The 25,000-nt window shown below is 37.5% G+C and overlaps 1 protein-coding gene across 5 annotated transcripts in view; it reads left to right on the forward strand.

Annotated features, from left to right (window-relative positions):
* ZNF536 (zinc finger protein 536) overlaps positions 1 to 25,000 on the forward strand; it is a 356,025-nt gene that overhangs the window by 51,494 nt on the left and 279,531 nt on the right. For 3 of the 5 annotated variants that reach the window (XM_064519627.1, XM_064519628.1, XM_064519626.1), the window contains 2 exons: positions 3,089 to 3,183; positions 15,923 to 15,994. The gene's annotated coding sequence lies outside the window, so the exon portion shown is untranslated. Of the gene's footprint in view, positions 1 to 3,088; positions 3,184 to 12,179; positions 12,795 to 15,922; positions 15,995 to 25,000 lie in introns of those variants that run through there. The other 2 variants (XM_064519629.1, XM_064519630.1) reach the window with 2 other exon arrangements.

The following is a 25,000-nucleotide window of genomic DNA, read 5'->3' on the forward strand; positions in this document are numbered from 1 at the left end:
TCATTTTAACAACAATAAGCTATATAGGCATCCTTACGAATGAAAAAAGATTGTGCCCTTTTACCTTGCGTTGGGTCTTTATAGCGCTTTTATTCTACCATCCTCTTTGTGAAGGCGCTTGGGGTTTCTCCTGGGGTAGGAGTGCGCTAGGGACCTGAGCGGCGGGGGAACAGGTTCTTCCACAGAGCCAAGCAGGACTGCTGCACTGCACTGTTACTGAAGGAGACTCTCCTCTGATAAATTGGTCTGTAGGGGTTCACAGTGCAATTTTTTAATGCCAGCAAGTGTATTAGACAGTAGTAAACTGGTCCAATTTGACCTAAGTGGAAGTATCTTAATTTGATTTCCTGCTGCTTGCTGCCTATACCTTTAAAATATCTGCTTTACACAGTCAGTGTCAGATGTGTTAGAATAATATTAGTACAGGTAAGTAAAATATCTTTTTATAAGGCTTTAAATCATTTCTGCTACAGTTTAATGTATAAAGCTACAGATTTTCCCCATTTGTTCATAAGGTTATGTATCACAGGCCTCAAATCATTTAAGGTTTTAAACCTGAGGGGTTCACTCACAGTCATGAACTGGAAAGCAGATTGCAAGAGACATTGACATGCTGATCAATGACACGAAGCCTCCAAACAAATCAGTACAGGACTTTAAGAAATGAAGCTTTACTGTGTTCTGTCTGTCATCAGAATTTATAAAGCATCTTAGTGAAAGCCCCTTGAGAATCATTCCTAGAATTTTGCAAGTCATGAGCGTGTATGTAAAATCTGATTTTTTTTTTTTTTTTTTTTTTTTAACACAAGTAGCCTTGTAATAGCATAGCAAACATGTAGTCTACAATGTTGGTGTAGGAGTACTAAGAACCTGTTTAGTGAGATAACATCTTTTCGAAACCAACAGTTTATTATCTTGTTTCTATTTCTCAGCTTTCTTACTTTGAATGAGCTACAAGTAAACACTAAAAAAGTGTATCTTGAGTTTTAAGACATCAGCAACAGCAAAAATTCCAGACAAACAAGCTGTCACTTCTTTTTAGACACCATGCAATTGAAAATGTTGTTAGATGGGACCTATGTTTATGTACAGCAGTCCAAGAATTTGTTTTTCCTATGTGTCCAAATATTGTAACCAAAACTTACTTGAATTCTAAAATGGTATGGGTGAAGGACCCGAATCCTACCTGGTTGTGATTTCCTATTTGAGAAAGTGAAACATGATAACAAAGTTTTGAAAACCTTTTTGTTAAGTGATTAAAATTATCTTCGGCCAACACTGTAGGTGCTGGGCTGGACTACGTGTTGGTTTGTGTCTCATGTAGCTTGTTATGCCCGTGAAGAAATGGGATGCCAGACTAGAGTAATGATTTGCACTTGCTCAACACCCGTTGTGCTCGGTACTGTAAAAACATGTAAGGAGGAGACAGGCTTTGCCTTTCAGGGCTTGTAATTCAAGTATAAAAGCAGAGGCAATTGACATATAAAGGAAACCAGGCATGAGGAGAGGGCAAAAAAGAGAGATGTTTCTGTGCGTGAGAAGCAGTTGTGATGGCAAACCAGATGTCTACTGTTGAATTTTTGGTAGTTAACTGTGGAAATTTGAGTTTAAGGAGGGGTTTGAAGCTTTTCCTGGAGTGAGTCTCCTATGTGAAAGGAGTAGGATGGCAGAACATCATTTTGAAAATATTTCTAAATGCAAGATAAAGGCTGGTAACTTTGGCAGGCTGGGGGAAGGAGTCAGGCTTGGGAAACACTGTGGTAGACTAAAAATGAAAATAAGGACTCCTTGTTTGGTGTGGTGGAGGAGCCAAAGGAGCAAAAAGAGGAGGTGGCCTGGACAAAGTGGGATATTTTGCAGTAGCATTTTGTATTGGATGTAAACAGGACAGCTTGGAATCTGGGAAGATCTTAGAGGATATATGAAAGATCTTAGAGGTATTACGCTAGTCAAAGGCTACACTGCTAAAGAAAACAAAAACCTGGCATTATTCATGACCTTCTGATTTGCGGAGTTGCTTAATATTGTTTTGATCATCAATAGGAATCATCAGAATTGTCGTTTATCCTTCAAGTCAACAAATGGCATTGTCCAGCGTGGTCTTGCCAGTGCTGACTGATTCAAGCTGAATACAGTAAGATGGCCAAGCCCTTAACTACTTTGCGCAGAAATTAAGGGTACAGTTCTGTACGCACTGAGCACTGCTGGCAGCCACTGGGACTCTGCAGAGAAGTAAGGAGGAGTAGCGTGCCTCTTGGTCATAAGGTGAAGCCCAAAGCCTGTAGTGCTTGAACCTGGCGTTTCAGAGTCAGACCTCACTGTATGAAGTTGGTTGATGTAGATATATAAAGTGTATTATTTGGAAATGACCTTTAATTTCATTTGTTAGACATGCATAGGAATAAACATAGTTAGAATTCTCAGTTGTTTTAGATTATAGCTTTAGTAGAGTGAACTTTATTTTGCTCTAAGAATGCCCTTTGTTTTTGTTTCTGTTTTGCTTACTAATGTAATGGCTCTAAATTCACTACTGACAAATACCTTGGAAGTATTCTGGTTTGGCTTTTACTGCTGGCTCTTATCTCTTTTAAGTGGGGTTTATTAGATGAGATCATTTACAAAGGACTTATTTCTGTTATAGAATGGAATTTAAAAAAGTAAAAATACAATTAGTAGCTGTTCCCTTTTTACTCAGTTTGAAAGATTAGAATATCAATGTCAAAGAGAATAACTGGGTTTCTGGAGTATGCTATGCAACTTTTGTTTTATCCTGTTTTGTCCTCTTTTGCTGCACTGTCTAGGGGAAAGGATCAGAAGAATTTCATTCTGTTCCTCAGCATTATCTTGAGGAGAAGTTTTCTCTCTCAACACAATCCAGAACTGAAAGAACTTTTCAGTTCCCAAAATGAAATGACCACCAAACACATATATTATGAAGGCTTAAAAAATTAACGGTGTTAATCCCATTAATATTCTAATTCTCAATGCTTGCTGCTGCTCCGTAGATTGTCTGCTTGAGGTGGCATTGTAATATTTTAACATAAATGTCTGATTTAAACATAGTTTTGACAATTTAAATTTTTCACAGGTTTTATTTTTACAGTTCCGACCTTCAGTACCTATCTCGCATCTTTTAAGAATCTCCTCAGCCAGTGAACAGATTCGTTGGTTTAAGAGTGACTGGTAAGGACGCTTATATTGCATTCATGACATTTTTTCTGCATGTGGATGTGAGGTTAATTTTTCCTGATCTTAGGTTAGTTTTCCCGTATTAAAAATATATATATGAAAATGAAGTATGTAGGTGAGATTTTTAATTTTTTTTTCACATTTTTTTTTACACCTTCAAAAATACTATGTTTATGTTTTTAGGAAAACTCTCTATTGTAGTTTTTTATGGGGTGTAATGAGCTACAAACAGATTTTTTCAAGAAAAGATCTGCTTGGTAAAATCATGAGCATTCATCTTAGAGAGTTGATACGTAATAAATGATGATTCATCTCTAACACAATTATTACTTATCAACAGATTGCTGATTAAAAAAAATCCATGACACTCATGATTAAATTCATTTTATCACTTTTTTTTTTGCATAGTTCAATAGAACATCTCATGCATATTATTAAGAACCATATTCGGTTGTATATTAGCATGAGAAGAATATCCATGAAAATTGGTGGGTGTATGGGTGTACTACATTATATATATGATTTTCCTCTGAGCTATTCCAGTACAATAGAAGAATAGCTCTGTAAGTCTGAGGAATCAGATTGGTGTGGAAGAAATCAGTGTGAAATCAGAGTTAGGTTATTTGGCCCTCAGTTTGAAATAAAAATTTAGCTTCCTAGGATATAACCAATAATTAATTCTACATTCTACATGCGTTAATTGATTCTTAAATCAAAGTTTCTGATAGCTTCTGCTCCCAAATCAAATTCTTATGTTATTTCTTTATTATAATTGTTATACTGGATTGTCCACTCAGTTTTATATCTTGTGAATCAGTAGAAACTGTGTGATTCGGAGGAATTGTACTGATTTATACCTGATGTAAGTGAGAGGATATTCAGGCATATTAAAGCTTCAGCACTGCAAGTGCATAAGCAGGTATTGAATTACTGATGCTAATGGAATTACTCACGTGAGTAAAGTTAAGCATAGATGTAAGTGTTTTCAGGATTGATGTCTGTACTTATGGATTTATATCATTTAAGAATATGGCTCACAATTTTTAAAACTTACTAATCAAATGTGAGCTACTGGGTTTTATTTTAGACAATTGACTCAGAGTTACAGTGAGTTGGTTCTGGAAAAATTCTAACAGCTTAAGAGAAGACGTGTATTTCTGATGTTGTGTATAAGGATATAGTTTGACCAATTTACTTCACTGATCCCTACTAATATCAGGAAATACTTGCCAGAGTAAAGGAGGAGCACAGAACTGGACAATTAGTACTACAAATGGTTTCAATCAAATGGTTAAATAGCTCAGCAAAGACATGGTTCATTTTGTAATAGCATTTGGAACCCAAATAAAACCATCTGAGAGATGTGCTGTTTGTTGTGATGTTAATGCAGAAAACAGAAAACTCTCAACACGCCTTGAATTTCAGGGGAGTGTCGTGAAGCCATTGTAGGTTAAAACAAAACAAAACAAAAATCAAGCAAACAAAAAATCCCAAACCCACATACTTAAAACACACGTGCAAAAACTCATACTTGATTCTAGCTACCTTTCTCTTGACCATACCCCTTAGAGGTCATCATGTAAACTGTTTAAATTGATAGCAATATTATGCACCACAAAATTAATTTTATATTGTATACAATTTTTATTGTGACTTTATCTTGTTTTAAAAGTGCTTATTTTCTGATTTTGTGGATATTACTGACTGGATTACTTTTATTTTGGTTTTTACACAACAGTTATATTAGAAATTTGCTGTTTTATTCTTACCTTCTTAGTAAAAATCCTTTTATCACACAATGGGTAATTTATATCCATTACCAGCCCTTTCAATCCTTTTCAGTGGTGCTGTCAGTGCCTTTGGCACAGTAATGATTAATGTGATCTAATAATAGTGTGCCATTATATTACCTTAGTAAAACATGTACCAACATCCTATTCAGATCTACCAAATTCATAGCTTCCTATAATATTTTTGTTGAAAGACAGGATTACTATTTTTCAAAGCTGATTTTTTTTTTTTTTTTTTGCCTTTAACATATTTAATGAAATTCACAGTTCTTTGCTGTGGAAATCTTTGTGCATGTATTTGGGCTTGATGGGTGAATTTCATATCATTCTGCATTATTATGATTTGTTAGGCAAATCATTTGACATGTAAAGAGGGATATGCATTACATTGTTTTGAATTGTTGAGGATGCATTTTAAGCATTCACTACCTTCTGATTATTCTCCTGTATTTATCATATGGGATATATCTAGATTGCAGTGTGTAAGAATAGGTATTTGGGCTAAAATATGTTTTTCTTTTTCTGCACTCGCCCAGATACTGCCACATAAAACAGGAGGCAAGTTTTATGCTGCTCTGCCTAGCAGTACCAGTTTTTGCTACAGTGACTTTGCTGAGGTGCTCTCTGTTCGGCATTCCCTTACTACTTTGCCAGCAGAAATAGGCAGAATAGCGTCTAACTGTGAGCTGGAAATTGGAATCATGCAGTGCTATACTGTGTTTTTTAAATCCAAGGTATATACATATGAAAAACAAATTCATACATAAGGACCATGTACTTGAGGTTCAGACGTCATTGCTTGACCCTGAACTCCAGTTGTCAGATAGTACCAGTTCATCCCAGAAGCAAGAAACGATCCAGAGGACATGTTTGTAGTAACAAAAAGTAGTGGTGCTGGTAGGAGTGCTGGAGTTGTACTTGTACTTGCCTCAGAGGCCATTGTATCCTGTCATTGCGGTTACTTGCAGATGCAGTGTGAGCGCTTGCTGCTCTCCTTACATCCAGCATGGACTCACCCAGTCCTCAGCAAGGGTCTTTTGTCATGATGCTCTTTCCAGTGTTGGATCTTGGGTTCATCTATTTAATGCTGCTCCTAATCAGCATGGTTTAAGAGTTTGGATAGCACTCAATCTTTGCAAAGCATCTTCAATCTTCATCACCCAAAGATATCATTATTGCAGGCAGGGAGACACATACTTAACAGTGTCACAGTAAAATCTAAATGAAACGACATGTCCACGTTTTAACTCTACTTTGAGATGTTCTGTTAAATACATACTGTTTCATCATATCACAATAAATAATGAATGAGAAAAATATTTTAATGTTGTAAATACCAGCAATGTCTAAAAACAAGGAAAGTGTGTGCATGCATTGATTTGGATTTCTTATTTGATTTAGGCTAAGCGATACAGCTGTAACATGATTTGAAATATGCAATCAATGTAAACGAAGAAAAATATTTTGAATGCAGTGTATAAACTGTGTGGATCTTTAGACATATTTTTAGGAAAAGAAAAAAGATGATGACTGTCATGCCATGTAACAATAATTCTGCCGGAAATACATACAGCAGTTTTATTTTTTGCCATGGTAAAGATGATCTTAAGCCTTGGTCATTTAAATCAGAGGCATTCTCATCTCTTCTGTGTAGTTGATTCTTCATGACATAATAAGAAATGAAGGGGGAAAAAGAAGGCCTGAAATGTTAGTTTAATATTGTACCCAGAAGGTTTAAATCAAATTCAGAAAGCTGCTTCCCTGTTTTTCGTAAGAAATATGTATTTACTAAACAGGAAAAACCTTTCTTAAAAAACTTTCCAAAATCAGTTCACTAATGGAGATAAAATTTGTTACAGGTCTAACAGAGTTGGTCTTGAGTTGGAGATGCCTTAGGTTGCACAGTAAGTCGCTGGACTGTCTGTTGTTCAGATTGCACTGTATCATGTTGCACTGCTGCTCGTGGGTCCTGCAGTTGTGCTGGTCGGAGAACCAAGTCAGAACGTAGGCCAGTAGTTTCCTGTTTTTGTCTAAGAATAGAATTGACAATGAAATATTTCTCCTTTACCTCTTTACATACAACCCAGAATAGCTGTCGTAGACTTTTCCATGGCCTAAAGCATTTTCAGGGCCTCATTGGTTGTTTCTTATATTGTTCCTTTCAGTGGGTGATTATAAAAAGTGCATGAAGCACCAAGTTCCTCAGGGTACTTTTGTGTCTGTCTTAAGTAAAGTAACATTGGAAGTCAGTGAATCCGCCAGTGAAGGATTATTTCATCTGCACAGCTTTCCATCCTCGTTTTGGTGGGGTGGGGATTTATTACAGAGGTGCTTATGTCATCTTTGTTAGCCTAAGGAGTATGACTGGTTACAGGAGGGAGGAGAGGGTCCTGATGCAACTATATATGCTGTTAAATATCACCATTACAATTCACTGCCCTCTTTCAGCTTCCTAGCCATATTTCTATACTGTAATCTTTAATGTATTTGGATAGACTAAGAAGTGCTTTCTTTTGTGTGACTCTAAAAGAAAGGCCTCCCAGTAAGCAGAGGAATAAAAATTAAAAAAAGTCTTGCTCTAATTCTTGCAAGATAGCAAAGCACAAGAGGAAAGTATTTCTGTCTTCTAAGGCTAATTTTTTCTCTTGTGAGGCCACCAAGTCAATGAGTAGAAGTGGTGACTGGTAATCCTTGGGTTATATTACTAGCCACTGAATTACTCTGTGACTTTAGTAATGAAACATAAATGTTCTCTCTGCTCCCCAGTGGGCATAATACCATTTACCTGTCTCAAAAATACCTTGTAATTTAATTAACACTTGGAGTGCTCTTTGAGTTCCTTAGATAAAAGCAGGTAAAATGAGTGAGTTGTTATAGAAATCCCAATTTATCCCCATTTTAAAAAAATTACACTTTGTCTTGACTTTTTCAAACCTCAGATGGTGCTTGATGTGAGTTTTGGGCTTTGTTCTTACAGGTCCTTAGAGTCACTTATTCTTAGTGATTTGTATAGGCGCAGTGTAGGTATTACTGTTGTGTTCAACTGAGTAGTTTGGTGGATCGTAAATTAGCAGTTTCACTGCCGGGAATGTTTCTTACAGAAGCATATATTTTCAGAGTTATGCAGAAAAGTTCAGCTTATTCTTCAAGTGATGCTCCTTATTTTTTAGCAGCAAGATTTCATTTTTTAGTTGTGTCCTGGACATAATAGCTTGCTCCTTGTGTCATCAAATATGCCGGTATCTTGGTGATAAATTACGCATGACTGTGCTATTGTAACGACAACTGTTCAAGCAGCCGTATATAGTTACCACATCCTGTCATGGCCAGATCACTGACTGATGACCAAACCAAGTACTTCCTCTGCATAGACAGTCCCTGTCTCTCTGTCCGTAAGTATGTACCAATCAACCTTTGGACTGTATTTTATTGTGTTTATACTTCTGTTTGAATGTGTACATTCGTAAGCCAGCTGTGTTGTGTAGTTAAGAAGCATACTGGATTTTTTGCATTTTCCTCCAACCTGCAGTAAAGGTCTTTCATTAAGAGGAGCAGGAACACTTGCAGCCAGCAGGTTGCAACTTCAGTTCATCTTTGTTTTCTTATCTTAGAAACAGCCAGACACGTCCCTCTTTAGACTCACAAAAGCCGCCTTCTTTGCTCCTAGATGCCTGATTCGTTCTCACATTTTCCAGCTCCTTAGCACCTCCATACGTTCATTTGGGGTTAGTTGCCTATCATTCAACTTTCTTTTCAGACATTTTGGAAAAAACACACACATTTTATCTGGATACAGCTAAGCTCAAAGCAAGGTTCTCTGGAAAAACATATGTATTCACATGTTTTTTTCCTATCTACTTTCAGCCACTATTTTATTTTAACTGTTCCAAAGGAGTTTAAACAGTCTTTTAGATAAGCAGATAATCTGACCAAGCATCTAACAGCTAGTAGATAGTTCAGATAAAATGTGCACTTGTCTGTACGCAGCCTTGATGAAACATCTCAGAGTTATGCTAAGTAAGTCTGCCATTCCCTTCTGGTATTAAAAATGCCGTTATCTTGATGCTGTCCTGTTTTTGCAATAGCACATAATAGCACCTGCAATGAAGTTTATTTCTTTCTTATTCTTCATCTCCTCCAGCACTTGTTTCAGAAGAATGACTTTGGCTTTACTTTTACAATTAAAGTAGACAGCAGTCCAGTGCAGTTCTGACTGTAACTGAGGGCTGTCTGTCTTCAAGAGTTCATGGAGATTGGGGAAGGCCGGTAAAGCTTACGTGATCTGCCACTGCTTTTCAAATATTTTAAAGTAAAACATGCTTCAGTTTTTAATAAGAATTGTTAATATTTCTTTCTGTCTCTACAGCTGATTTGCTTTCCTCCTCTTCAAATTTTACTTTTATTACATCCTATTTTTTTTTTTACCATATTTTATCACAGATATTTGAAGGAAAAATATAATGGGAGATGTCTGTAAAGTTAGTATTTCTGCAAAGCTGCAGTGACTAGTAACAGCACTGGCAAGAAGTGTAAATGCACAGTACTGAAGTTGACATCTGTACATGCATAAAGGACTTCCTGAGAGTAGTTAGCTTTGAGAATGGGCGAAAATGTGCAACTTCAATCCTTAGTCAAAAAGTGATAAGCGTCTCTTCCTCTTTCCCTCACACACACACTTCCCCTGGAATATTACATTTTTGCTGAAAGCGTGGCTGCATAAAAAGAGAGCACATCTTAATTCTCTTAATAGTGATCCCAAGTGTTGCTCTGAATGGACATTGTCATGTGTGCAAAACACTGGAGGAAAATTCTTGCGTTTTTTTTCTGTGGGTAACAGCACATTGCATAGCTGACCAAATATGCCAAGGCTATGGAAAAAGAAAAAATGGCAAGATGGCTGTTTCCCAAAAACAGTAAACACACATTGTAGCCTGGCTGCTTATTTGAGAATGCAAGATTTTACTTTTTGAATAACTACTGTATTTTAACAATGGGCATCAAGTGGTTGCTATGTGATACACAACAGTGTTTTTCATGAACTTTTGGCTGCTGAATAAGCCCAGCAAATATGGGTTCTTACCCTTTTAGTTTTCTGGGTCAATTCATTTTGCACAAAGGAGAGAATGATAATTTGAGTTGTAGGCAGAGAATGTTTCCTTCACATATTAGGAAAGATGAAAGCTGTTTTTATTTGATTTCTTTTTAAATTAAAAATTACAATTCTTTATAGAGTAACGAATAATTAGCTTATTACTAAAGGCATCCTGTAAGCTTGTTGCAGAGTCTTTCTCAGTAAAATAATTGCTGATTGTCACTGCAAACTGAAAGTGGGGGAGAAGAAGAGAAAATGTTGAAATACAAATACATACGCACATATATGTATGTGTGGAAGAAAAAAAAGTATTTTTTTTTCTGTGATTTGATTACCCATACATAAAGACCTGGGCAAACACTTTTTGTTTATTAGGTGGTGGTGGCTGATCACAGACCATAAAATGGTGTTTTTGGAGCTGCTGTTCTCCTCCATAAATGCTCTCTCTTTCCTGCTTATGGGTCAGAGAGGAGAGTGTCTGTCAGATTTAGCTGGTTTCCTGATCAGACACTGCATGAGGGATGCTTTTATGTTCTTATATCTTGTTTTTTTGTTGTCAGAATCCCATCGAGCAAGATTTCTGAGAACTGTTGCCTCAGTCTGTGTATTTAAAATCTGTGAGAGAGCAGCGGCTGGCACGTTATGATGCAGGGAGGGACAAACGAGGAGGCAGATGAGTGGGCAGATGTCAACAGCTGGTAGGAGCACTGCTCTGAAGCATAGGGTTAATGGCAATATGCGTAGGAGGAGGAGGAAGAGGACTCCAGAAGCAGGGATGAAGGAGAAGGTGTGGAGCAGGGGGAAGGAGGACATTTGAGTTGGGCAAGGGAAGGGAGAAGCATTATCTCTGGCTGTGCAGACATGTATGAGAATGCATAACTGTCCAAGTTTCTTGATGCTAAAGATCTTAGTTAATTTTAATTAGCTTCTGGAGAAAGCATGTTCATAAGGGAGTTCAGGAAGGCTTTGGGGCAGGAAGGCAGGAAGAAGGGTGCTTGCTTGGGAGGGCAGCAGAACTGAGAAGAGTGGGGTTGAGGGAAGATCTGTTGTATTGAGAGAAGAAAGGTTTTGGGCAGGGTGAGTGAAGAGCTCAAGGTTAAGGATTCAAAGATGGGCAGGAGGTCATCATGCTCTTCTGCTAGGCATTTCTAGACCAACACCTGTCCTCTCTCTCATATCAGGTATGTAGGAGCCCTGTCTTGCCCAAATTCATAGAACCCATCATGGAATGGCAGATCCAACAAGGCTTTGGAGTGTGGGCGGATGAACTATTGGTATCGTGTTTGCTACTGTTGATGTTATACCGGATCTGGCAACTTCAAGAATGTGCAGTTGTAATTTCTCTTATTTTTGCTGTGACAGCAATCATCAGAGGCTCATGAGAGCATCAAAGTGTCACAATGAGACATGATTTAAGATCAGAAAGACATACAAAATTTGCTTGTGTATTCTGGCTTGTCATTATCTAAGGCATATTTCTTAGTCCCTTGCTCACCAAACTGCCAAAACTCAGCTCTGGAGCAAGTTCCAGAAAGGCTCAGTCTTTCGTCTAATCTGGATATAACCTCACTGAATTATCACAGTGGTTGAAGTCCTCCACTTATATAATCTATATAATTCCATTAGAGTGTATAAATTGACACTAAGTTGTACCAAGTGCTTTCCTTTTGATAAGGTTTGTGGTGGTGGTGATTTCTTTTGTTTTTCTTGGACATAATCAAGGTATTTCTGCTGGTTGTTACTATGGCAAAGACTTTCTGTCTTCATCTGTGTCTTTAAGAATGAACGTTTCAGTTTTCTGAGATCATTTCCTTCCAGAGATGATGAATGAAGGAAGTTACAGTTTATCCCGGGTCATCATGTCCTGACAGTCTTGAGTAGATTCTCTGCTTCTCCCTCTGTTTGTTCAGTTGTCCTCCTCTTAAATATACCTATTGCCTCTTTCCAGTTAGGTTCATTCCAAAAACAGTTTTGAAGCGCATACCTTTTCTTTTTCATATCAGACAGTTCCAAAAAAAGTTTACGATAATAGTGATTGCTTCCTCAAAGAGAAAGAAAAATTCTTTCATGGATGTCAATTTTTAATGTTATTTTTTCCTTAGAAATCCCAGGAAAAGCATTTATCAGTGGGATAATTTTCCTTCTCAAAGTCGTATCAGACACAAAACTGTCTTCAGGGCTATTTCTTCTAGTTCAGTGGACAGCTGTTCTGCCTGAAAAGAAAGAAAAGATCATATATCAATCAAAGACTTCAGGAGAATCCGTATGTTCTTTAACCATTAGGAAAATCCTAACTGTGAGTTCTTGATCTTCTGACCTCTGCTTTTTCAGTTTGGAGAACTGCATTGATATATTTTGCAAGAGTATCTGTTTTTTATGTTTCTCTTGTGCTGCTGCTTGATGCTCGGAGGGTGTTATAAACTCATCTTCACTCGTGACAGCCACATCATAAGCAAACAGTTTTCTTACCTCTGTGACTTGATTGATCCTCTTCTGAATGGCACTGTGGGCAGAAATTACTGCTGCTTAGCAGAAGCAAGGTTTTTGGCTTTGCTTAGCTTTGCTTAGCTTCACTGGTCCTGGACTAGAGTTTTCCAGTGAAAGAGGAGGACTACAGGGATGAAGGACATGCCCAGGCTGCAGGCTTATTAACTGATACAGATGTCTGCATGTACTCATCATTGTGCGTTTCTGTAACTTCACTGCACCGCAATAACTAACAGGTAATAAATTCCTTTTTTGTTAATGAATTTGTTACTAATTATGCATTTATTCTATTCTGTGATGCTAATTTAAAGAGACTTGAAGTACATTAAAATTCCTCGCTCTTAAAAAAAAAATCAAATATTTTATTCAGTTTACTGAATGATGTGTATATACAATAACAATATTTAGTTCAGCACGCATCCTTTCACCTATAACTGTGGGGTGAAGCACATGAGTGAACTTGGATGCTACCCTAGCAGTGATCATTTTCTGGAATGGAAACCACATTCTTGATACCAGGTCTTCTGGCCTCATTGCGGTGTGCTGAGTGTTAGGGCATGTCTGCACAGCACAGAGCAGCACTGTGCAGATACGCAGGAACTAAGTTGAAGGTTGTCCTGGAGGCACAGTAGTTCAAGCAAATTATTAAGCTAAATTGGGCATTTCCACATTGGAGGGGGGGAGAGGGGAGAGAAAAACCCAAGAATATTTTCTTATCCATCTGTTGGTGCTCTTCAAAGACATCATTAGCAGTTTGTTATATGTTCATGCCATGTTAATATTTGATGGCATCTTCAAACCGTGGTCAATATTGACATGGCTCAGCAATGTACAGATGCACAGCATTGTGATGTGGACACTTGCTGAAAGAGGCCCTCATTCTCCAAGTGGGTAGAGCCTTGACTTTGATAAGGCTTTACAAGGGCTGGCTGGCCTGCATTGCTTTATGTAAGATTGCAAGGAAAATGATGGCATGATGCAGTTAATTGTGTGGTGAACAAGAGGTATGAGAGAGGAAAGACATGCCAGCATAATTGCCATAGATTTTTGTATTTACATATACTTAAAGTTGTCCTTGTCCTATACTTAAAGTTGATCCAAAATTCACTAACAGAAGTGAAGTTATCAATTTTAGCAGATCTTGGACCACAGCACCTGCCATATTGGAGCAGAATATTGGGCCATCAAATCCCATTGATTATGAGCAGAAGCAGAAGATTTAGAGGAAGATATAAGAAACCTGTGATGAGTCATTATAGGATAAGCTTCCTTTAAGAAAGTTTTAATTATATGCAATACACATGGCCAGAGTGTACAACTTTATAGTTTTAAACGAAGTGAAAACAATCGGGAAGTTGTAATTCTCTTTTGCTATGAAATAGAGAAAGATCAGCTTTATTTAATCAGTAGACTCTCTAGGATTTGATGTATGGATGAAAACTTACAGTCACTGAAATAATATTTCTAGTTAAGCACTTCTCATCAGGAACATGTTTGACCTGTGGGCTACTTCATTTTTTAAACTTAGATGTCTCTATTACAGAACTTCTAAAGATTACAGTGCCAACATGTAATCTGTGTGTGCGTGTGTGTGTGTTTTAATAAGGATGCATCTTGTAGGAAGAGAGAGGAAACCTTTTGCTTTGTACACAGACACATACCTGATTTATCAAACATATTGTATTACTCTGTCTTTACAATAAAACATACAGTGGATGTGAATTACTCTATGTAGTATTAGAAATTCTGACATTCTGTCTTGTATTCAGGAAGAGGATTACTATATAGATAATGTACAGATAATTTACTTTTAGTGAGGCATTGCCGCTTAAGGATAGTAGAAACAACTTTATTGTAGTAAAAGGGAAAAGAATTGTTATGGAACAATACAGGGTAGTTGACCACTCACAGGAATTTCAAGATAACATCAGAAATACAGCCTTGTATATTTATTGAACAATCATTTTTTCATCATCCTAAAATGATCATTTGATTAAAAAATCCTTTGTAAATGCTGAGTACCTTGAAATTCACAAATTTAATTGCACGTATGACTGTAGGCATTAAATGCCAACAGCGCATTTAAATATGAAACATTTGTACATTATTATTTAGGGATTTTTCATCTGTTGATTTAAAAAAATTGAGGATTTTATAAGCCCTTGTGTGCATAGTTGTGTATTACTTACATACAAAAGCAGTCAGTAGTGAAAGGATAGTCCTAAAACTGTGCTGTATATGGTTTTGTGTCTAAGGTACCAAATGCACAGTGTATGAAAAATGATACAATATGCATCGCATTTGATTTTTAGGTGTGGCAGTGGCAATTATGATTTCATAACAGTGGGAATAATATGACAGTTCAAAAGCACAGCGAGAATATTATTTTTTTTTATACACAGCAATGTAAATTCTTAAAATAACAATGTAATTTTTACATTTCTCACTGGATATCAGGATAATCCAATTTAGAACAATTTATTCTCAACAGGTATGGTAAAAATGGAAGATATATCATTATGGAGCATGGTATAATACATTAATTTTTATGAGTGAATTATGAAGATGTACAGCTCAGGACTTAAGATAAACATAATATTCCTTAATTAATCCATTATGCTATGGCACATATATGCCATTTTTATTACATTAAATGAAAAACGTAAAAAAAAAAAAGGGGGGGGGAGGAAATTGCTCCTTTTTTTGGTATGAGAAAACCTGTCTTCTAAAATCATAAAAATGTAAAAACTAATGCACTAAACAGTATTAATGAGTTCGACATGTAAATTCCTTGCAGAATTGTAAGATAAAGACCCATCATCTTCTGGCAATCTGATTCAAATGCATTCTTTAGCTCAAATGTTTTAAAGCTTATGGGTGCAGTTTTCATGTGTTTAAATGGATCCAGACCACTTAAATTGCAGCTAGAGAATGCAGGTGAGTCTCTGATTGAGCAGCAGTATAGGAATAGTAGCAGAAAATGCAGAAAACTATCTACCCCTTTAATATCACAAAATGCAGCATTATAGATGTCTATGGTTTCTGCAACAGCCCATACAGATATATAATAAAACTTTCTCTTAGACGTATCTTATTGTAGCTTTCAGACAAGATTTTCCCTTCTGCCTCATCATAGATCCCCAGCAACTATGGTGTAGTAATTTAAATGATAAGAAACTAAATCTCGAGAGGAAGGATGGCATAATATCCACTTCTGCTCAACTCCACTGGCCCCAACTTGGAAAGTTATTCCCTTTGGCTATGGGTGTGGATGGGTATCACATTTAACTGCATTAATACAGAGTTCTCTTTATGGAGGGGGATGGGTATCACTCTTGTAATAATAAATATTTTGCATTTACAGTGAAGGATCTGCAAGAGCTTCCATCATGTGTTGATTAATGAATTAAAACCTCGCCACACGGCTAATAGCTAGGTAAGTTGTATTAGCCCTATAGATCAGATTAACTGCGATTTAGGAAGGTGGGATGATTTTCTTAAGATCTGTCAATGGAACATGTCAATTGGCACATCTTAGAGTAGACTCCATATCTCTTACTTTCTATTCTATCTTCAACACAAAATTCCTATTTGATTGTATAATAGGGAGACTATTTTTCTGAAATGTGGCATTTCATCTCATATTCATGTAGTACAGCTGGGTGCTGAAACCATTACTTGCAGCTTGCCTGCTGAACTATATCAGAATTTCCTAATATCAGACCTATAAGTTTATGAATATATGTTTTGTGTGCCCAAGAGCAATTGATCTTTAAGACATCTATGTGAGTACATTTTAATGTGATTTTACAGTGTTAGCCTATCTATCACTACATTTCTACAATCTGGTACTAATAGGATCTAGTATTTGTGAAATAAGAATAGACATAATATAAAACCAAACACTTCATGAAAAAATCAAATTAGAGATTACTGTGTATTAAAAACGTTGAATTTAAACTACATTTCCTCAATGCATAGAAATACACTTTTCTGCTATCTCAGCATTAGAAGAATAGCATTGCTTTTCCCCATATGTCTGTGTCACCAGGTTGTTATTTCTTTTGTTTAGTCATATAAAAGAATGTGTTGAGACATATTACCCTCAACTTGTGTAACAGCCTACAAATACTGATTGCAGTTTGAGCTTGTTATGGAAAAGTATTGCCCTGTGGATTGAGAAAATGACCAACAGCGGACTATAATCTATGAAGCTGAGAGTAAAATTGCCAACTAGAGGTCATTTTTCAAACCAAGGGGCAATAGTTTTCTACTATAAACTGAATATTACAGTCAGTATATGTTTTATTAAACCATTTCAGAAACTTGGGAGCAGTTTCATTTAAACTTCTTGCTTGATGTGGCTCAAAGAACAGCCCAGGGCAGCTCACAAAAGAGGCCTGGCATAGTCTCCATAATAAATATTCTGTATACTCAGTAATTATGAAGGCTTTAGGGCCTTAACAGTGAATGGCCATATCCTGCCACCATTCTACATCCTTAGCAGCAATTGAAGTCATTAAGATTTGTGTATAAAAATCAGTACAGGACACTGTTTTTCACTATAATAATATGATAAACCAGGGCCAAACTGTACGGGAAAGTCGATTATGACTATTACAGTCTGAAAGATTAAAAGGAAAATACCTTTTCCCTTCTCCATAACCTTTCATTGTTTTTCTTTCCCACCGAAATATATAGACAAATAATCTTTTTATTGGCACTCATGAGGGTTATTGCCTAGTGCCTTAGTCGATAAGAGGATTTCCGTTCTGGAAATCCTGTGTATCATACAATACCATATATGGACAGACTGAAGTCTCTATCCTCCTCCTTTAACACACCTTGTATATCCATAAAGAGTTCTGCCTTGGTGTGGCTTGGGAACAGAAATACTTTTTGTAGCTATTGCTCTGAGTGACTTCCACAGACAATACACCAGCCGTGTGAAATTCTCTGTGGATTTCAGGTTTTAGAAGTAGCCACAAGGAGTTCTAGCCTCCCTGCAAAATAGGGGGCATGCACCAGAGAAAGATGAGGAAGAGACCATGGTGGTTAGGGCAGAATAGATCAAAGTAAGGTATCAGGAGTCTTTTCACCTCTTCCTTGAGAATTTCTGATGGAAATGTGCTATTTAAGAGTCCTCGTGGGACTCCTCTTTAGCACCTTCTGCAAACTTTGATGTCAGCTTGTTGTGTACCTTGCAGGGTTTCTACATTGTTGTTTTGAGGCCAAGCTTGCAGACTGATACTGCTTTTTTTGGGTAAGCATGTCACAGTCCAAGTAGATACTAGTATGTTGTTGACAGTAGGCAGCCTAAGTTATTGCATGCCTATTTTGCGAGTTCAGTTGTCACAATTACGCAATGCATTGTGCATTCACATAACCACAATTAGATATTTCTACCTGCTCTTGCCAGATTATTGTATACAGTTACAGCTGCAGCATGGGCAAATTAGGTGCAAAAATTGTTTTTGTGCTTTGCATGTTTAAGAAACAGACCCGACATCCATATGTGTATATTATAGAGACAGTCATAATTTTCTTGTGGACATAATTTTAAGGTCTGTATAAAACTTAGCCACCTGAATAAGGGTGTTGGATTGGAATAATAAAAATTGGAGTGGCAAAAGACCTGGTGTATACATCTAGTCCATCTTCTTGACATTACAGGATTGTTCCCTACAGGATAGTTGCTAATAGTTCGTCCAGAGTAGGTTTAAATGTCCCAAGTAGTGAAGTTTCCACTAAAGTTTCACAGATACAACTCAAGGGATGTTTTCTTGACATTTCAGTCATCAGTTTACCCCCTTATTGTTGGTCATAACCTCAGGGATCTGTCCTGTGTATCTCTCCTTGGTACTACTTCCATGCTTGTAATATATGTGGAAAGTTGCTATAAATTACTTTGGTATTGACCATGCCTTTTTCTGCATCCTGACACTGTGTCATTGGGTGGAGTTTTTTGGTTTTTTTTTTCTTCCCCTCTTACACACCAAAAGACTGGGCCAAATGAATATGACTGTTAATGTAGTGTTTCATACATTGTATAATATATGCACACTATATACAGGATTATGTACCTTCTCTATGTTCATTTCTAGGAAGATGTTGTTTAGAGTTCTGTCCGATTGCTTTGGGCACCGTACAAACATAATCTCATTTTTAGCAATGCTTAGCACTAAGCAAAGGGTGTAGAAATACAGGGTTATTAGTATTGTTATGCACTTTCTATTTTGATTGACAACTATTAGCATTTTAAGATGACGGAACTAAAACTTATGTTGTCAGATAACATCAAATAGAATGTATGCTAAATAAACAAAAGCATGTGAGCAGGATAATATTTATTATGTAGTTACATAGCAATATGGTAAGAGACTAGAGGGAGAGTTGTTCTGCAAGAAGGATATTTGATATTTTCTGTTCTTTAGAAATACAAACATAGAACTGAACTTTGCACTCTATTTCTTTAGGGTAACATGCAGGTTTGTCTCTGGTCCTGACTGGGCTGTTCTCTAAAGGTTCCACTCTTCGTTTTCTTTTCTCTTAGATTGCCTGTGTAGGAGAGGAGTAGGAGCAAATCCCTGTGAGATGCATTTTATAATTCTTGGAAGCTTCTGCTTTACCATTTGATGGTATTACGGTAGACCCTTGCAGCTCCAGCCAAGATTCGTACTGAGCACTGGATACCCAGTCCTTTTCCTGGGGAGCTTTACTGTCCTAGTAGATGAAAGATCGGAGGGCAGAAAGGCACAGTCAGGAGAAGTTAAGTGTTGTTCAATAGCAGAGTCATGAGGAGAAGGGATGGAGCCTCAATATGACTGACACTGTGACCAAGTCAGGTGGCAGCTTCTCATTTGGCGAAAATCACTAATAATATTAAATGACTAAATACTATTTTTTTTTCTCCAGAACAAGGAGAATACTTAGTATGAACTATGTGCAAATTTTCCATGTATTTCTAGTGAATATTTAATACAACACAATTAGAGGCAAGACAAGAATTATACAGCTTTTAAAAAACAACCAGTAAACAGGCTCTGTTTTATGATGAAAATCACCCAACTAAAAATACTCTGAAATTCATGTTGAAAATAATAATCTGGTCTCAGAATTTTGTGCTTGACCTTTTCTGTAGGCTGATGGTCAGAACTTGAGCCAGACCTGGATTTAGAATAGGAGAGAGATGTGCATCTTGTGCAAACAGGTGTAAACAGTTAATTAGGATATGAATTCTTGTGCTGTATGAATGAATAAATTGAAAGATAACTGGCATTAATCAAAAAGTAGGAAGGTATTATATATATATAAATAAATTCGTTTCAGCTTGCATTTCTTTTCTGCAAAAAGCATGTAGCTGAGTTTTGTGGTAAGTTTGCCAGGCAGAATATTTTAGGCAGAGGTACCTGGTTTAGATTGTGTACTGGGAGGAATACAATTGTGTTAATCTGGTGTTCTGCTTGGGCTAATTTATCCCAAGTTGGACCTAGCTTGACTATTTAAATGGACCTGTGTTAGTGGAAGAAATTCTAAACAAGCAGCTTTTCAAATCATTCTCAATTCAGGGTTTTTAAACAAACCACCGAGAATAACTGCTTATGTCCTTTGAACAGTATCAACACAAATATCTGCAAAATCACAAAGTAGTGTCAGCAGACGGTTGGATTTGGTAAACTCGCATTAACTGGGAAGGGAGGGAGAATTAGTTGGATTGATGTGTGTCACCATTATTCACTCTCTTGAGTAATTTACTTTTTCCAGCTACTGAGACAAAAAATATCCAGGTGTGTTTTTTTTTTTTTGTTTTTCTCCCTGAACATGCTTTTACATACAGTACCAGGTTAGGCTGCTAGGTAACACTTGTAAATACTTATAGTATTTAGCTGAAATTGGAATGTCTTCAAACACAAAGTATGAAAAAATACCTGATCAAGTAGCATTTATTATGAACTGTCTGATCAAATTCAGTATTTATTCCTTAAATAGAGTATGTCCCACTTTATTGTTGGAAAATTCTCTTTTGGGCTGTTACTTCTTCCTTTCTCATAAGTGGTTGACTGCTACAGTATTCATCCAGTGCACCTTTCGTATTTTCTTCAGCTTTTCATTCCTTGAAAGTAGGTTTCCTATTGACTTGTGCTTGGCATCAGGCTGATGCCATTTAAAAAAACAATCTTAAAAATGCTTGTTATTAATCTTGCTTGGTGAGAGCACTGAAAGTGCTTGTGGAAGTATAATTTATGAATAGTAGTTTTTGATCAAGATGATGTGCCATTGTATGTGACGTACTTGTGGGTAAGTTGTTACTGGTCCTGTTACCAGTTTGTTTGTATCACTGTCTTGTCCCTTTGTCATACTTATGATTCATCTTTTCATCTTTTTGGGGCAATAATATTCATATTTTAGGATGAGAATGTCTAATTGCAAGCTCCACTTTGAGCAAGCAGTGCCATGTGATGATGGGATAAAGTGTCACGGTGTCTTAGGTACATAAGCCAATAGATCAGCATGAGAGATCAAAAAACTTCTTCTGGTGAGAGAAAAACTGTGATGCCTAAATGTTATTAAGAAAGAAGGCCCCCAGTAGAGTATAAATGAAGAAATGTGTCATCTGCATCATTTTCATAGCTGGAGTGAGAAGGGTTATAGGGGGGTTGTGATTATTGTGTTCCACCCTGGAAATGCTGGTCAGGTAATCCTTTCCGGGTTTGGCAGCCACGCTTCCTGCAAGCCTTGCTCGTGTAGTCCCTTGACGGCCCAGTGCAAATCGTCACGCTGTGTTCCAAGGGCCAGGAAGAATCGTATCAGGGATGTTATTCAGAGGTACCTCGACCGCAGTCTGACTTTGCTAGGGTCAGGATTTCATTATCAGCCTCGGTTCCATTTGGGTATCTTCATTGTCTCCCATGGGTTAAATCCTATCCTCAAATGCTTGCTTTGGGGATACCAGTGATGTTCAATGGGAGCTAGAAACACGCCTCAGAGACTGATGGAAAATACGTATATAATGTATCGATGTAAATGGCGGCTAGGCATAGTAATGGAGTAATGCATTAACATAGTATATTTATTATACAGTCAAGTAGGCAAAGGTGGCTGTTTTTATTTATCAGTTGTTTTCTGGTGTTTCTATCTTTGACTGATACAAGTATTTTGGAATCTAAACATATCTCCACAATACTGTTCTGTCTTTGTTCTGGATTTCTTTCATCTTAACTTATCAGGGCAGTATATGAGCCATTTTATCCTACAGTGTGATCATCATGCTAGTGTGTATTTGCTCATTAATGTCAGGTTAAGATCTGAAGCAATATGAAAGTAGGAGTGAAGATGTTTCTTGGCTTGTACTATTTTTTTATACTACTAATAATGGAAATAGGGAATCTACAGTACTGTGATTTGAAATACAAAAAAAAAATGTGTGCACTTTTTTCCCCAACTGCTGTACTGCTTCCAGTCTTGTGTTGGCTTAAATATTAATACACAAACATGACCTTAAAATAAAAAGTTTAACAGTCTCTGTAAAGGGGAATAACTGTTTTGGTGTTTATTGTAATAATTGAAATATTCTGAAAACTATGCTAATGAAACAAGAACAACAAATGTTTATTTTTTATCTCTGTATTTTTTCACTGAATGGAATTATTTTTTCACCCATGTCCGTTGCATAAGTTTGTGAACAATCAGTAAGGTCTGCTGAGTTTTTTGTGTCTGATATTCATAGCGAAGAAATTTGAGAAGAAAAATACCAATGAAAATATGAGCTTGTCTCAGACCTAACAAAAATCAGTTTTCTGAAAACTGTTTTTGGTTGCAAACTGGACATGTGTTTATTAAATGAGCACTTTTTTTTTCCACAGAGTGTTACCCTAAGAGCCTTTCAAGACAATTTTTGTCTATTAAAAAAAAATACAAAAAAACCCCCAACTTTCTGGTTTTCAACTAAAAGCTGAAGTTTTCTGTAAAGGGTGCAAACAGAAGAGGAGGAGAGGGATGTGCAAGCGGGGCAGGGAGAGCACCATTTACACATTAGGGTTTGGATTCCTCTAACTTAAGGTGTTGAAAATGCTCCCTGTTGGAGCTTGCTTCTCTCCACTAACTAAACCAAGGGCCGGAACGGTGATACACCTCATCATACGCAGCAAAAAAGCACCAAGAAGTAGCGCGCTGCGCCTGGTGTGGGGAGCGCGGGGACGTGAGTCTGCCGGCAAAGCCCTGGTAAGTGCCGCAGCCGGGGCAGGCGCAGTGGGGGTGTTTGGGGGACGGGGTCAGAGTATGTGCCCAGGTAGCGTGAGTCCGGGGGCCTGATGCCCGCGAATGCTTTCAGGGAGGTCGTTTGCATGCTGAAGTAGTTGGATGGACCAGTCTCACTCAGAACTGCTCCGTTTTCACTTCACTTTAAACATCCAGCCATTTACATGGCTTGATTTTTATTACTCAAATTGTTTTAACTTGTTTTTTTTTTCCTTTCAATGGAGACAAATCATCACCCACAAACTCAGAAAAAAGGAATAATTAAGAATTTGTTATGTGTTGAAAGCTCTTGATTTGATGGGCATGATTTCCAGGTTTTATATATATATATATATTTAAAATTTTCAGGGGAAACTGCAAATGTTTTGATGGAGTCGAATTGTCTAGTTTACATTTGGTGGTTTTAGATCGTTATGCTATATTGTAATACAGCATATTAAAACATAAACGACAGAATTTAAGGAAAGTGTTTTGACTTTTGCAAAGTAAACATTTCCATATTGCAATTTCAATTTTGGCCTGTTTTGGGTTGGAACCAAATTTTCTGCTGAAAGTTTCATTTTTAGCAGATCTACCTATGATAATGAGTTCAGCAGCTACGGCTCTTCCGTTTCATTCCTTCCTGAGAATCACCATTTCTGCCTCTACTTGTTGCTTTATTATTTTTTGGAGCTGTTGGTTCTTAGTCCTCTTCAGACTCTTTCCCCAGTGCCAGGAGGCACGGAGACCTTGGTTCTTTTTTCCGAATGAGAGAGACAGAGCCCCATAGTCTCGTTAGTGAGCTAGGTTTAGTGCAGTAAGTTGGCATTATAGGGCACATTCTTCCCAACACCTCGAAGCTTTTAGCAAGTCTTTTCTCTTATTCTAAAACTGACACGGTTTGGCTTTTGCTTACGGAGGAGTCGAACAGTCCTGCCACACTGATTTGCGCTCTCCTAACCCTATTTCGGCGTGCTTTCAAGAACTTACCAATCCTATGTGAAATGTTGCATCTTTATTTACAACATCAGTTTGCTTTTTTTTTTTTTTTTTAAACTGCAAAATATATCTCTCAGTAAATAGAAAAAGATGTATTTAAGTCAACATTAGCAGTAGGCAGTGCTTTTATTTGTGTAAAACTTGTGGTAGAAAAGCTCTAGGAAAGTACAAGAAAATGAGCTCTAAGGCAGGTTTTTTATTTTTGTATTTATTGTGTGTACATCTACACTTCAAGTTTAGTTTATATTACCAAAATATGTTGAAATTTGCTGGGTTCCTCAGACTCATGGACCAAAGTTGTTCTTTATTCACAGATGTTGTCAGTGCATACTTTTCCAGACAAGCCAAATATGCTATTTCAAGGGACTGACCTTCCAGCCTTGGCACTAATGCTAAGAATATCACTTAGATACCAGTTACAGTAGTACTGACTTTTTTGTGGCAGTTTGTCTTTTTTCTACGCTTGGTACTGTATGAGATGAACAAACTTACTGCACAAATATTCTGCATGATATAATGTGTCTCCCTGGAAGTAACACTACCATTCTTCCCCCTGTGAGAACAATTATCTTTTCTTTTTTTTAAAAAAAAAAGATTGTTGACAACAGATTAATTTATGATTAAAATCTTCTTAATTGAAATATTCCTTTAAAATAATTTTTCTATACAGTGCAAAACTCCACACATGATGTACTCTCCCAATTTGCTTTATTGTGTAGCAAACCCTCTTTGTTCAAAGGGGGCCCTCCAAGTCGTAAAAGGAACGGTTTGGTGAATGCACTATGTTGAGAGGTCCTGAAATAGCCAGTGGGGCTGTGCTCTAGCTTGGAGCCAGCCTTCGCACTGCTGCAAGTCGGAGCTGCAGGAGAAGCGCGGCAGCTCGCGCTGTGGTGGCCGCAGTGCCACGGTGCCGGAGGAGTGGAGGCAGGCGCCCCCGGGGGCTGCTGCAGTCCTCCCCGGAGCTGTCGTTGGGCTCAGTGCAGGCGGTTGGGGCGCCCAGACCCAGGATCTGGGAACGTGTTGCTCCCAATCTGCACATCAAGGAAAGAAAGGAGACTTTTTTGATGTGGCCAAAGGGTGCTGCTTGGTGGTTTGGTGGGAGCAGCTTTCATGAGTGAAGGTGCTGGAAGGTGGCTTGGCCAGGGTCCCTGGTGAAGCGAAGACTGGTGTCGGACAACGGGGTGGAAACGACGGGTGGGAAGGCAAC

This window comes from Dromaius novaehollandiae, chromosome 13 (assembly GCF_036370855.1).
Source record: "Dromaius novaehollandiae isolate bDroNov1 chromosome 13, bDroNov1.hap1, whole genome shotgun sequence".
NCBI lineage: Eukaryota > Metazoa > Chordata > Aves > Casuariiformes > Dromaiidae > Dromaius > Dromaius novaehollandiae.